The sequence below is a fragment of the Lactuca virosa genome, chromosome 3 (genome assembly GCF_052849685.1).
Source record: "Lactuca virosa cultivar CGN04683 chromosome 3, Lactuca_virosa_CGN04683_v6, whole genome shotgun sequence".
Lineage (NCBI taxonomy): Eukaryota > Viridiplantae > Streptophyta > Magnoliopsida > Asterales > Asteraceae > Lactuca > Lactuca virosa.
In genome coordinates, this window is record NC_136428.1 from 249,912,171 (window position 1) to 249,922,694 (window position 10,524).

At 40.4% G+C, this 10,524-nt stretch overlaps 1 non-coding gene across 1 annotated transcript; it reads left to right on the forward strand.

Moving 5' to 3' along the window:
• The first annotated feature begins 10,208 nt into the window (after window positions 1-10,208).
• LOC145168276 (small nucleolar RNA R71) lies at window positions 10,209-10,315 on the forward strand. Its single transcript, XR_013741843.1, has one exon. It is a non-coding gene; the product is annotated as a small nucleolar RNA R71 (small nucleolar RNA).
• Window positions 10,316-10,524: the final 209 nt, after the last annotated feature.

The following is a 10,524-nucleotide window of genomic DNA, read 5'->3' on the forward strand; positions in this document are numbered from 1 at the left end:
ACATGCATATGGTTTCCAAGGCATTAAACCTATAACTAGCATGCATTTGACATAAACCATATAAGATACTAGTTAGGGTAACATACCTTTTATGTAGCTTGAAGTCTTGATGTATTTGGCCTTAAGAGCTTAGCCCCAATAATGTGGAAGCCTCAAATGAAGTCACAACACATCATGGACAAAGGAAGACAATTGAGAGATAATCTTCACACATTAAAAACCATCCATATGAACTCAAAGAGCATGTGTCACGTTTTTGGCTATGTACTCACTGATGTGTGTAAAATGCACTGGTTTTAATCCAACTTTTGAGTTATAAATTAAGCACACAAAGGCAGTGAACCTGTCTTTTAGTGGTATAGTTAGGTAAGTAGAGTGTCGAACTCAGGGAACGGTAAATTAAAACTAAAGACTAATTTTATCTAAATTAAATAGTAAATATGGGTTTTCTCTAGTTTTACAAGACTAGAAACTTACTAATACTACTTGAGCTAAGAACTAGAAAAACAAAGATTTAACTGAATTCAATAATAAAAGGGACTTCTGTTTAGTTCAACTCAATTGATCCTATGGTTGATATTATGGTAATAGTGCAATGGATTAATTCTTCTATTGGCTACCGATTCAAGTGATTAGCCTTGCGTTCGCTACGATAATCCTTAGAAAACAAACTAACTCAAACAGTGATCAGTTGTCTAATTTAATTTAATTCACTAGATTATTTATTCGGGTTAATTTAGACTTGTAATAGCTAACTAAATTGGTCCTTTAGTTAACCTCTTGCTGATGGTCATCAAACAAGCTCACACATGAATTTACCTAATTTTTCTTATTAATTCTAGTTTCACGTTCGTTAGTCCTAGACATATGATAAAGTGGTCACATAAACATATGGGGTTGATAATTAAAAGATGTTCATACTATTCAATTATCTTCCTATTAACAGAAAATTAGTTATCATTCACACATAAGGTTCTTTAACAAGCTAGAATCAACAAAATCACCAATATTAAATTAATCCTACCATAAATTCAAACCATAATATCAATTTTGTATCCCCAAACAGAAGTTTAAGAGTTTTAGCTCATGATTGAGGTAATTAACAGCAATAAAACGAATTCTAATTGTCTAACCATAATTGAGAAACAATAGATTAAGTAGAATGATGAGAATGTGCCTCAAATCTTCTTCGGAATTGGATTCTAGGTTGTATCTTCGTTCTCTAGGGTTCTTGTGGCTCTTCAATCGCAGCTTGCTTCTCCCCAAAGGTTCCAGCAGCCCTTCCATCGGATTAAGACCCGCTATTTATAATTATCACAAAACAGGGGCTACTCGGCGAGTAGGTCGTGGACTCGCCGAGTACTAGTGTGAAATCCGTGTTCGGCAAGGAATCTTGACTTTTCTTTCGGGAACATTCTAATGAACTTGCCGAGTACGTGCGTGGACTCGCCGAGTAAGTGTGTAGTTTTCCCTTTTCCTTCATTCTTTGGTCTCTAATTGCTTCTCCTTTTTTCCTTCTGCTTCCAAGCATGTCTTTTGGACTGAAAACACAATATAAGCATTATTAAGTACCTTTTGTCCATATTATGCATATAATTAGCCAAAAATGAATAGAAATATATGTTAAACATATGATTAATTATGCACATATCAAAATACCCCACACTTGACTTTTGCTTGCCTCCAAGCAAAACTGAATTTTAACACATTAGAATCACATAGGACAACTCACGTCGAACCCAACCATTATGCCAAGACCGCAACGTGCACATTTGTGTCTAAAATTCCTAATAACCCCCCATACTCTAAATACTCACAATCCTCATAAACATTCGCCCACTCACCCCGAACTATGCTCATTTTATGCATCCCTCCGAATCCATCCTCAGAAAACCTCTTAACCTCAAGGTGTTTTTGGTTGAGTAACCCAAGCATACATAATCTAGATAATTACAATGTATGATACCACATTAGAGCTCTTTGGAATTCTTCATTTCTTTGGCATTTGATCTTTGATCTCTTTGAATTCACCACTTTGTTGTTTGGTTTTTGGTATCTTCAACTTTTTGAATTTCTTGGAATTTTTGATCTTCTAATTTCATATTTGACTTTGATGCTCCAAAAATTCTTCAAACTTTTCTTTTGTAATTCTCTTTTTTTGTTTTTCATGTAACTCACTTTTTTTTCACTCAGTACCTACATGCTTAAGCAGGGGCACTCAACTTCAACCTTTATTGATTAATGATAATAATTTTCCTGGATACATTTCAAGTACACGATGCTAAACATATTGCATCCTTCGGGCTAAGCGAGGTTGTGTTTTTGTCTCATGATTTCACTAGAATAAGGGAGCCACAAATGCACTATAATGTATAGGCTCAACTAAACATATGATCTCTAATTGTTTTTACCAAAATATCTAAATTAGCCATAGCAATTTTATGCAAAATTTTAAAATTAATCTAAATTTTAACTAAATGTAACCAACCCCCTACCCCACACTTAATTTATGCAATGTCCCCATTGCATATTAGGCATGAATAAGAAACATAAAAATAAAGACGGAATTGGAACAAACTCCCCTGGGATAGTAGTGGCGAGGCTGATCATCTTCAATTTAGCTTCATCTTTGAATGGCTTTAAACATGGGAACATCTCATCCATGTCTTGGGTGTCATGTCGCGTGTGGTAGACTTGCAAATGACTCAAAGATGTAGGATACAACTCCTAGAAACCTTCAGCAATGATCCTCTATGAAAGAGTTGGATAAAACTGCAATGAACGTGCCCAAAACAACTCTGGAATCCGAAAAATGATGATGGACTCGGCGAGTAAGTCGTGTACTCGGCGAGTATGCTGCTAACTGGCAGAGAAGTCGTGAATTTGTCCATGCACTCGCCGAGTAGGGTATGTGCACTCGGCGAGTAAGCGCTGAGTTTTCCATTCGACTGAAGCGCTGGATTGGGGTAATTCAGTGACTCTTTTTCTAATTACTTCAGTAATAAAGCACTCTACACTCCCAACTCTAACGGACTCGAACTTAATGGAAAAGACTTCGCACTCCCAATTGAACATTCTTTACTTGAACCTTGACCCATAAGACTTCTAAATGCATCCTAACCTTCCAAACCTGAAAAAAAAAACAGACAAAATTAAAAGCAACCAAAAGTCCTAACGAGAAATAAAATCATCCAAGTTTAACAAGTTGTCCAAATCAAACATCACGAAAATAAATTAAAAACACAAAAGAAACATTCTTCATTCTTCATCATCTACGTCGGCTCCTCCAACTCCACTTCCTCCTCCTTCATTGCCTTTCCTCATCCTTTCTTCCCAACTCATGATGTGGGGGTAGCCGGGTCCAGGTCTCGGTGTGATGTTCATTTGTTGGAAGAGATAGTCAAATGATTGATTGTTATAGTTAACTCCTCTTCCAATATCATCCAAGTAGCGCCGGTACTCAAGTTGATTCCATCCATCGTTCTCTTCTTCCACCGGAATAACCGGTGGGTCTTCCCGTACCCGCTCACTTCTTTGCCTCACTCGCCTTCCCGGCTCCTCGGGGTTAACCGGCTCATCCGCATGAGGAATAGAAAAAGAATCACCAAATTTTTCCACAATCCTTGCCCTCCTATATAATGCGGTGTTGAACGGAGGGGGATAAATGACCGTCAGCGCCCTTGACTCTTGCAAATCGAATACCCCAAATGACCTTGCAAGCCTCGTCACAAACATCCCTCCATTAATCTTGGAGTTCATCTTCTCCTTAACAGCCCCTTCAGCAAGATACTTGGCTATACGATAGGGGAGATTGCAGAAAACATCGGGAGTAATAATACTCCAAAGATAAAAGATGTCAAGGGTCGGGACCTTGTCCCAGTCCTTTCGCATATTAATCGTGCTAGCAATGAACCGATGAATGAGACGGTGAATCGGTGAACGTATGTGACCCTCCTGTGCGGTAGATGGGATGTACACCCGGTTAGCAATAGTATTCCACCAGGTAGAAGCAACCACTCCCTCGGGGAGATCTTTGTGGCAATTCTCTAAAAAAACTTCAAAATCTTCATTCAACATAGTGCTTTGCTCATAGATTCCAAGCCTCCATGAAAATTCAGCCATGCTGCATTGTCGCAGCTCCACACCAAGAGAAAAGGAAACTACATTGGGATTGTAGTACTCACTACCACCTCGGAATGAGATGGTAGCAAAAAACTCCCAACATAATTCAGCGTAGACTGGTTCTTGAATTTTGAAAAGCTGTAACCAACCATCACATATGATGGTTGAATCCCCCAAATTACATTCTTTCACCAAATATGGTGTTAGCTCTTCTTCCAAACCAACTTTCCCCATCCAATCCCAATCCACTGCATTGGGTAAATGAATCTCTTTCTGTTTTAAACCCTCTAACTTGTTTTTGGCACGGGCTTGAGACGATTTAGATGTGATTTGGCGGAACGAGAGCCACGGGATGTCCCCTTGGCTTCCCCCTCTTGAAGACTGACCTCGTCTGGACATGGTACCTGCATGACAACATTAAGAAAGCACAAACAAACAACACCCAGTAATTAAAATTGAATAAAACAGATCTGTATAGCCTTCTACTCGCCGAGTTCATGTCCTACTCGGCGAGTAGGATGAACATCGGGACCAGAATCTGTCGAACACATATGGGTCACTTAAAACACCCAATTTTGCATAGGGGTTTGCTGTACTAAGCCCATTAACCACTAAACCAAAAGAAAATTCTCCTAACGACTCTTAATTTATGGAAAAACTAAAACCCTAGAATTCGAGGAAACCCCCAAATCCGAATTTAGATAAAATAGGGCAAATCAGTGATAAAGCTTGAACCTTTGATGAGTTTTTAAGTGTAAAGATCATACCCTTTCCCTTGAAAGTCGAGGATTAAGCCAAAAATCACAGAAATCGCTTGAAGGAGGCTGTGCACGGCGAGTGTGTGGGTAAAATGGGTAAAAACCCTTATTTCTCAGATTTTTATACCGTCTGTGTAAGTTGGCTACTCGCCGAGTAGAAACGGGCTACTCACCGAGTATAAATGCTTTTACACGGTTTTTTTTTTTGGTTATTTATGCAAGCACTCGCCGAGTACTCGTACCTACTCGGCGAGTAAAGCTTGAAGTTTGACAAAAATTGAATTAAATTTTTTTTATTTTTATTTTTTTTATTTTTTAACCCACTACCCCACACTCTAGGCATTGCTTGCCCTCAAGCAATCATTTAGAACATATTTTCAGAAGAAGATGAATGAAAAAGATCCTAAAGAATTAAAAAGAAAGTAAAGGAAAAAGAAATGCAAACTCTAAACTCGGGTTGCCTCCCGGAAGCGCTTCTTTTGAAGGAGTCATTAGCTGGACTCCTCCCATTCTACGTGGCTGCAATCCCTTCCAGCAACATCAACTCTTCCATGCCTTCATTCCTTGGAACTCCTTCTTCATACTTTTTGACTCTATGTCCATTGACCTTGAACGGGGTGCCATCTTTTGACAATAGATCTATAGCACCATGTGGAAACACCTTCTTCACCAGAAAAGGACCATCCCATCTTGACTTGAGTTTGCCCGAGAAGAGTTTTAACCTTGAATTAAAGAGCAACACCTTTTGCCCTTCATGAAATTCTTTATTTTCCTTGATCCTCCTGTCATGCCAATTCTTAGTTTTCTCTTGATAGATCAAAGAACTAGTGTATGCATCATTTCTAAGTTCCTCAAGAGCATTCATTTGCATTAACCGGTTGTTCTTGAGCTCCTCCATGTTGAAGTTGCACATCTTTAAAGCCCAAAAAGCTTTATGCTCTATCTCCACCGGTAAATGACATTGCTTTCCATAAACTAACCTATATGGTGTAGTGCCAATAGGGGTTTTGAAAGCTGTACGGAAGGCCCAAAGTGCATCGTCTAGCTTATTCGACCATTCTTTTCGATTGCTCCCCACCGATTTCTCCAAGATTCTCTTTAAAGCTCGATTTGTCACTTCGGTTTGTCCACTAGTTTGTGGATGGTAGGATGTTGAAAATTTATGGGTTACCCCATATTTACTTAGCACCTTCTCTAGTTGATCATTGGCAAAATGAGTGCCTCGGTCACTTATGAGAGCTTTCGGGACCCCAAATCTTGAAAATAACTTCTTTAAAAACCTCACCACTACCCGACCGTCATTAGTTGGCAAAGCTTGTGCCTCCGCCCACTTGGATACATAATCCACCGCCACCAATATGTATTTGTTGCCTTTGGATATGGGAAATGGTCCCATGAAATCGATCCCCCACACATCAAATACTTCGCACACTTGGATACTATGTTGTGGTATTTCATTTCGAGATGAAATGTTTCCAGCTCTTTGACATGCATCACATTCTTTGACAAATTGGGTTGTATCTTTAAAAATCGTGGGCCAGTAAAACCCAGTGTCAAAGATCTTCTTAGCAGTGTAATGTGCTCCATGATGTCCACCCGTGGGCCTGCTATGACATTGCTCCAATATTTTCCAGCTTTCATTCCCCAACACGCATCTTCGTATGATTCCATCCGCGCAGCTTCGGAAAAGATATGGTTCATCCCAAAAGTAATACTTTATCTCGGAAAAGAATTTCTTCTTTTGTTGACTTGTGAGATCTTTTGGGAGGTAATTGCTAGCTAAGTAATTAGCTATATTTGCAAACCATGGTTCTTCTCCCACAGTCACCATAATATACTCGTCCGGAAAATCATCTCCAACTCTATCTTCTTGCAATCGCGGGTTTTCAAGCCTTGACAAGTGGTCAGCTGCTACATTCTCCATTCCCTTTTTGTCGCGTATCTCTATGTCAAACTCTTGAAGAAGTAGAACCCATCGTATCAATCTTGGCTTGGCATCCTGTTTGGCAAACAAATACTTGATAGCAGAGTGGTCAGTAAAAACAGTTGTTTTAGATAAAACTAAATAAGGGCGGAATTTATCAAAAGCGTACACCACAGCTAATAATTCCTTTTCCGTGGTGGTGTAGTTTTCTTGGGCTGGATTTAAAGTCTTGCTAGCATAATATATGGGTTGGAAGTGCTTATCAACCCTTTGACCAAGGACAACTCCTAATGCAAAATCACTAGCATCACACATTATTTCAAATGGTAAATTCCAATTTGGTGCAACAATGATGGGGGCATTAGTCAATTTTTCCTTTAAAAATTCAAATGCCTCTAAACACTCTTTAGTAAAATTAAATGGTGCATCTTTTAGGAGTAATTGTGTTAGAGGTCTAGTTATTTTAGAAAAATCTTTGATAAAACGCCGGTAAAAACCCGCGTGTCCTAGAAAACTTCTAATACCCTTCACATTAGTTGGTGGAGGTAATTTGGCAATGGTGTCAATCTTTGCCCGATCCACTTCAATTCCCGATTTGGAAACCTTGTGGCCCAAAACTATACCCTCCTTAACCATAAAGTGACATTTTTCCCAATTAAGGACTAAGTCGGTCTTTTCACACCTAGCAAGCATTAGGTCAAGATTTGTGAGACAATCATGGAAGGAAGATCCAAAAACAGAAAAATCGTCCATAAAGACTTCCATGAATTTTTCCACCATGTCGTGGAATATGGCTGTCATGCACCTTTGAAATGTCGCGGGTGCATTGCATAGCCCAAAGGGCATGCGTCGATAAGCAAAAGTCCCACTTGGGCAAGTGAATGTGGTCTTTTCTTGGTCCAATGGGTCTATGGGTATTTGGAAATAACCCGAAAATCCGTCTAGGAAGCAATAATAACTATGGCCCGATAATCTTTCTAACATTTGATCAATAAAGGGTAAGGGGAAATGGTCTTTACGAGTGGCATCGTTTAGTTTTCGATAATCGATGCACACTCTCCAACCGGTTACCGTTCGTGTCGGAATAAGCTCATTATTTTCGTTGGTTATGACCGTCGTCCCTCCTTTCTTGGGCACCACTTGAACCGGACTCACCCACGGGCTGTCGGAAATGGAATATATAATCCCCGCATCTAAAAGCTTGACCACTTCTTTCTTGACCACCTCTTGCATATTTGGGTTTAGTCTTCTTTGGTGCTGCACAACCGGCTTTGCTCCCTCTTCCAGGTTAATCTTGTGTGAACAATAAGAGGGACTTATTCCCTTGATGTCGGTAATGCTCCATGCTATGGCCCGTTTTCGCTTCTTCAAAACTTGCACTAGTTCTTCCTTTTCAGAATTGGAAAGGTCAGAGGCTATAATGACTGGCTTTTGATGGCCATCTTCAAGGAAGGCATACTCCAAATGTTCTGGCAACTTTTTGAGCTCAGTTTTTGGGTTCTGTTTGTTGTACTCGCCGAGTGTAGGTAAGGGACTCGGCGAGTTGGTAGCTGACTTTACGAATTCTGTTTTTTTTTTCGCTTGGACTCGGCGAGTAGATCGGCCCTACTCGGCGAGTTGAAGTGTCAGATTGCCTCATCAACTCTTCAAACTCAGCTTCTTCCAGCAGCCTCTCGATGTCCATTAAGTCTTTTTCTGCATCAAATTCTTCATCAGAAATTATGAACTTGTTGGAATCTTCACTTATGCATTCCTCCAATAATTCATCAAGCATGTCAATTGAGAATGCCGTGTCGTCACTATTCCGTGCATACTTCATAGCTTGATCAACCCCAAATGTGACTGAATCTTCTCCTACCCGCAAAGTGAGCTTCGAGTCCCTCATGTCTACTATAGCACTTGCCGTGTTGAGGAAGGGTCTTCCAAAGATGATTGGGACTTGAGGATCCGCCTCCATGTCTAGAATTATGAAATCAGCGGGAAAGACAAACTTGTCCACTTTGACCACTAAGTCTTCACATATTCCTCTTGGGAAAGTGATTGTCTTGTTAGCTAAATGAATCGCCATACGAATTGGTCTTGGTTCCGGGAGATCCAGCTTCTTGAAGAATGAATAAGGCATTAAATTCACACTTGCTCCTGAATCAGCCAAGGCATGAGTGGTAGCTAAATTGCCAAATTGGCAAGGTAAAGTTAAGCTCCCCGGGTCACCCTTCTTCTTTGGTAATTTGTTGAGCATGGCGGCTGAGCAATTCTCATTGAGGACTACCTTCTTCACTTCCTCCATCTTCCTTCTATTAGTGAGAAGTTCCTTAAGGAACTTTGCATATTTGGGCATTTGTGCGATAGCCTCGATGAAGGGTATGTTGATTTGAAGAGCCTTTATATGATCTAGAAACTTCTGGTACTCCTCTTCCTACTTCACTTTCTTAGCTCGGGTTGGGTATGGCAATGGCGGCTGGTAAAACTTTTCAGGGGTCTAATTGTTCGGATTTGGCAGTGGACTCGCCGAGTCCCTATTCTGTACTCGGCGAGTAGAGCTGTCAGATTGAAGATTTTGATTTTCTGCTTGATTTTCTGCTTCCTCCTTCTGTGATTCTTTGGGTGCTTCATTCTGAATAGGGGCCATAGGAGTGATTATTTTCCCACTTCTTGTTGTGACTATGTTTATGTGCGCGCCTCGTGGGTTGTTTTCGGTTTTGCTAGGAAGTTCGCCCGGTGATCTTTGGTTTATTTGTTGAGCAAGTTGCCCTAGCTGTGTTTCTATGTTGTGGATAGATGCTTGTTGGATTCTAAGCATGGTCCTTGTTTCTTGAATTGCAGCATCATGATCACTATGTCTTTTTTCTGAAGCAGCTACAAATTTGGTAAGCATTTCTTCGAAACTTGGTTTTCTTTCTTGTGATGGCTCCTCCTTTTGGTAAAAACCCCTTCCCTTTTGCTTGAACTTCTCCTCCTTAGCCTTCTTGTACTCGTCATAAGGGAGCCACTCTTTCTTTGGTCTACGCCAATCTTCATCATATCGGTCCCCACTTGAGTAACAAACTTGCACCTTTTTGTTGCCATTCTCATCCAAATCGCAGTCTCTAGTAAGGTGAGGCCCATTGCAATTTTCGCAACCCACCCGAATAGCATGTATCGTTTGGTCCACTTTATCCATCCTCCTATCCATGGTTTTTAGCATAGCCATAACTGCTGACAAGTCTTTTGAAGCTGCATAGGCGGCCCCCCTCGTCACATCATTTCTTAGATTGTTGTATTCTCTAGAATGCTTAAAGAATTCTTCAATTAGTTGCTTTATCACTAGAGGTGCCTTTTTCGTGAGTGGACCTTGCGAGTCAAGTAATTGCCTAGTGGTAACATTTACTCCATCATAGAAGATGGAGACTTCTTGTTGACTATTGAGGTCATGATGTGGGCAATTCCTTAGCAGGCTCTTGTACCTCTCCCACGCTTCATATAGTGATTCTCCAGCTTGCTGTTCAAAGTTAGCTATGGCTTTCTTTAGCTTGGATATCTTGGATGGCGGGCAGAATTGATCAATGAACTCTTCTTTCATTTGGGCCCATGTAGTGATAGATCCTGGGGGCAATGACTTGAGCCAATCCTTGGCAGCACCCTTCAAAGTAACCGGAAGCATGCGAAGTAGCTGAGTTTCCCGAGGCACATTTGGAACATTGAAATAATCAGCTACATCATTGACTTCGTCCAAGTGTTTAT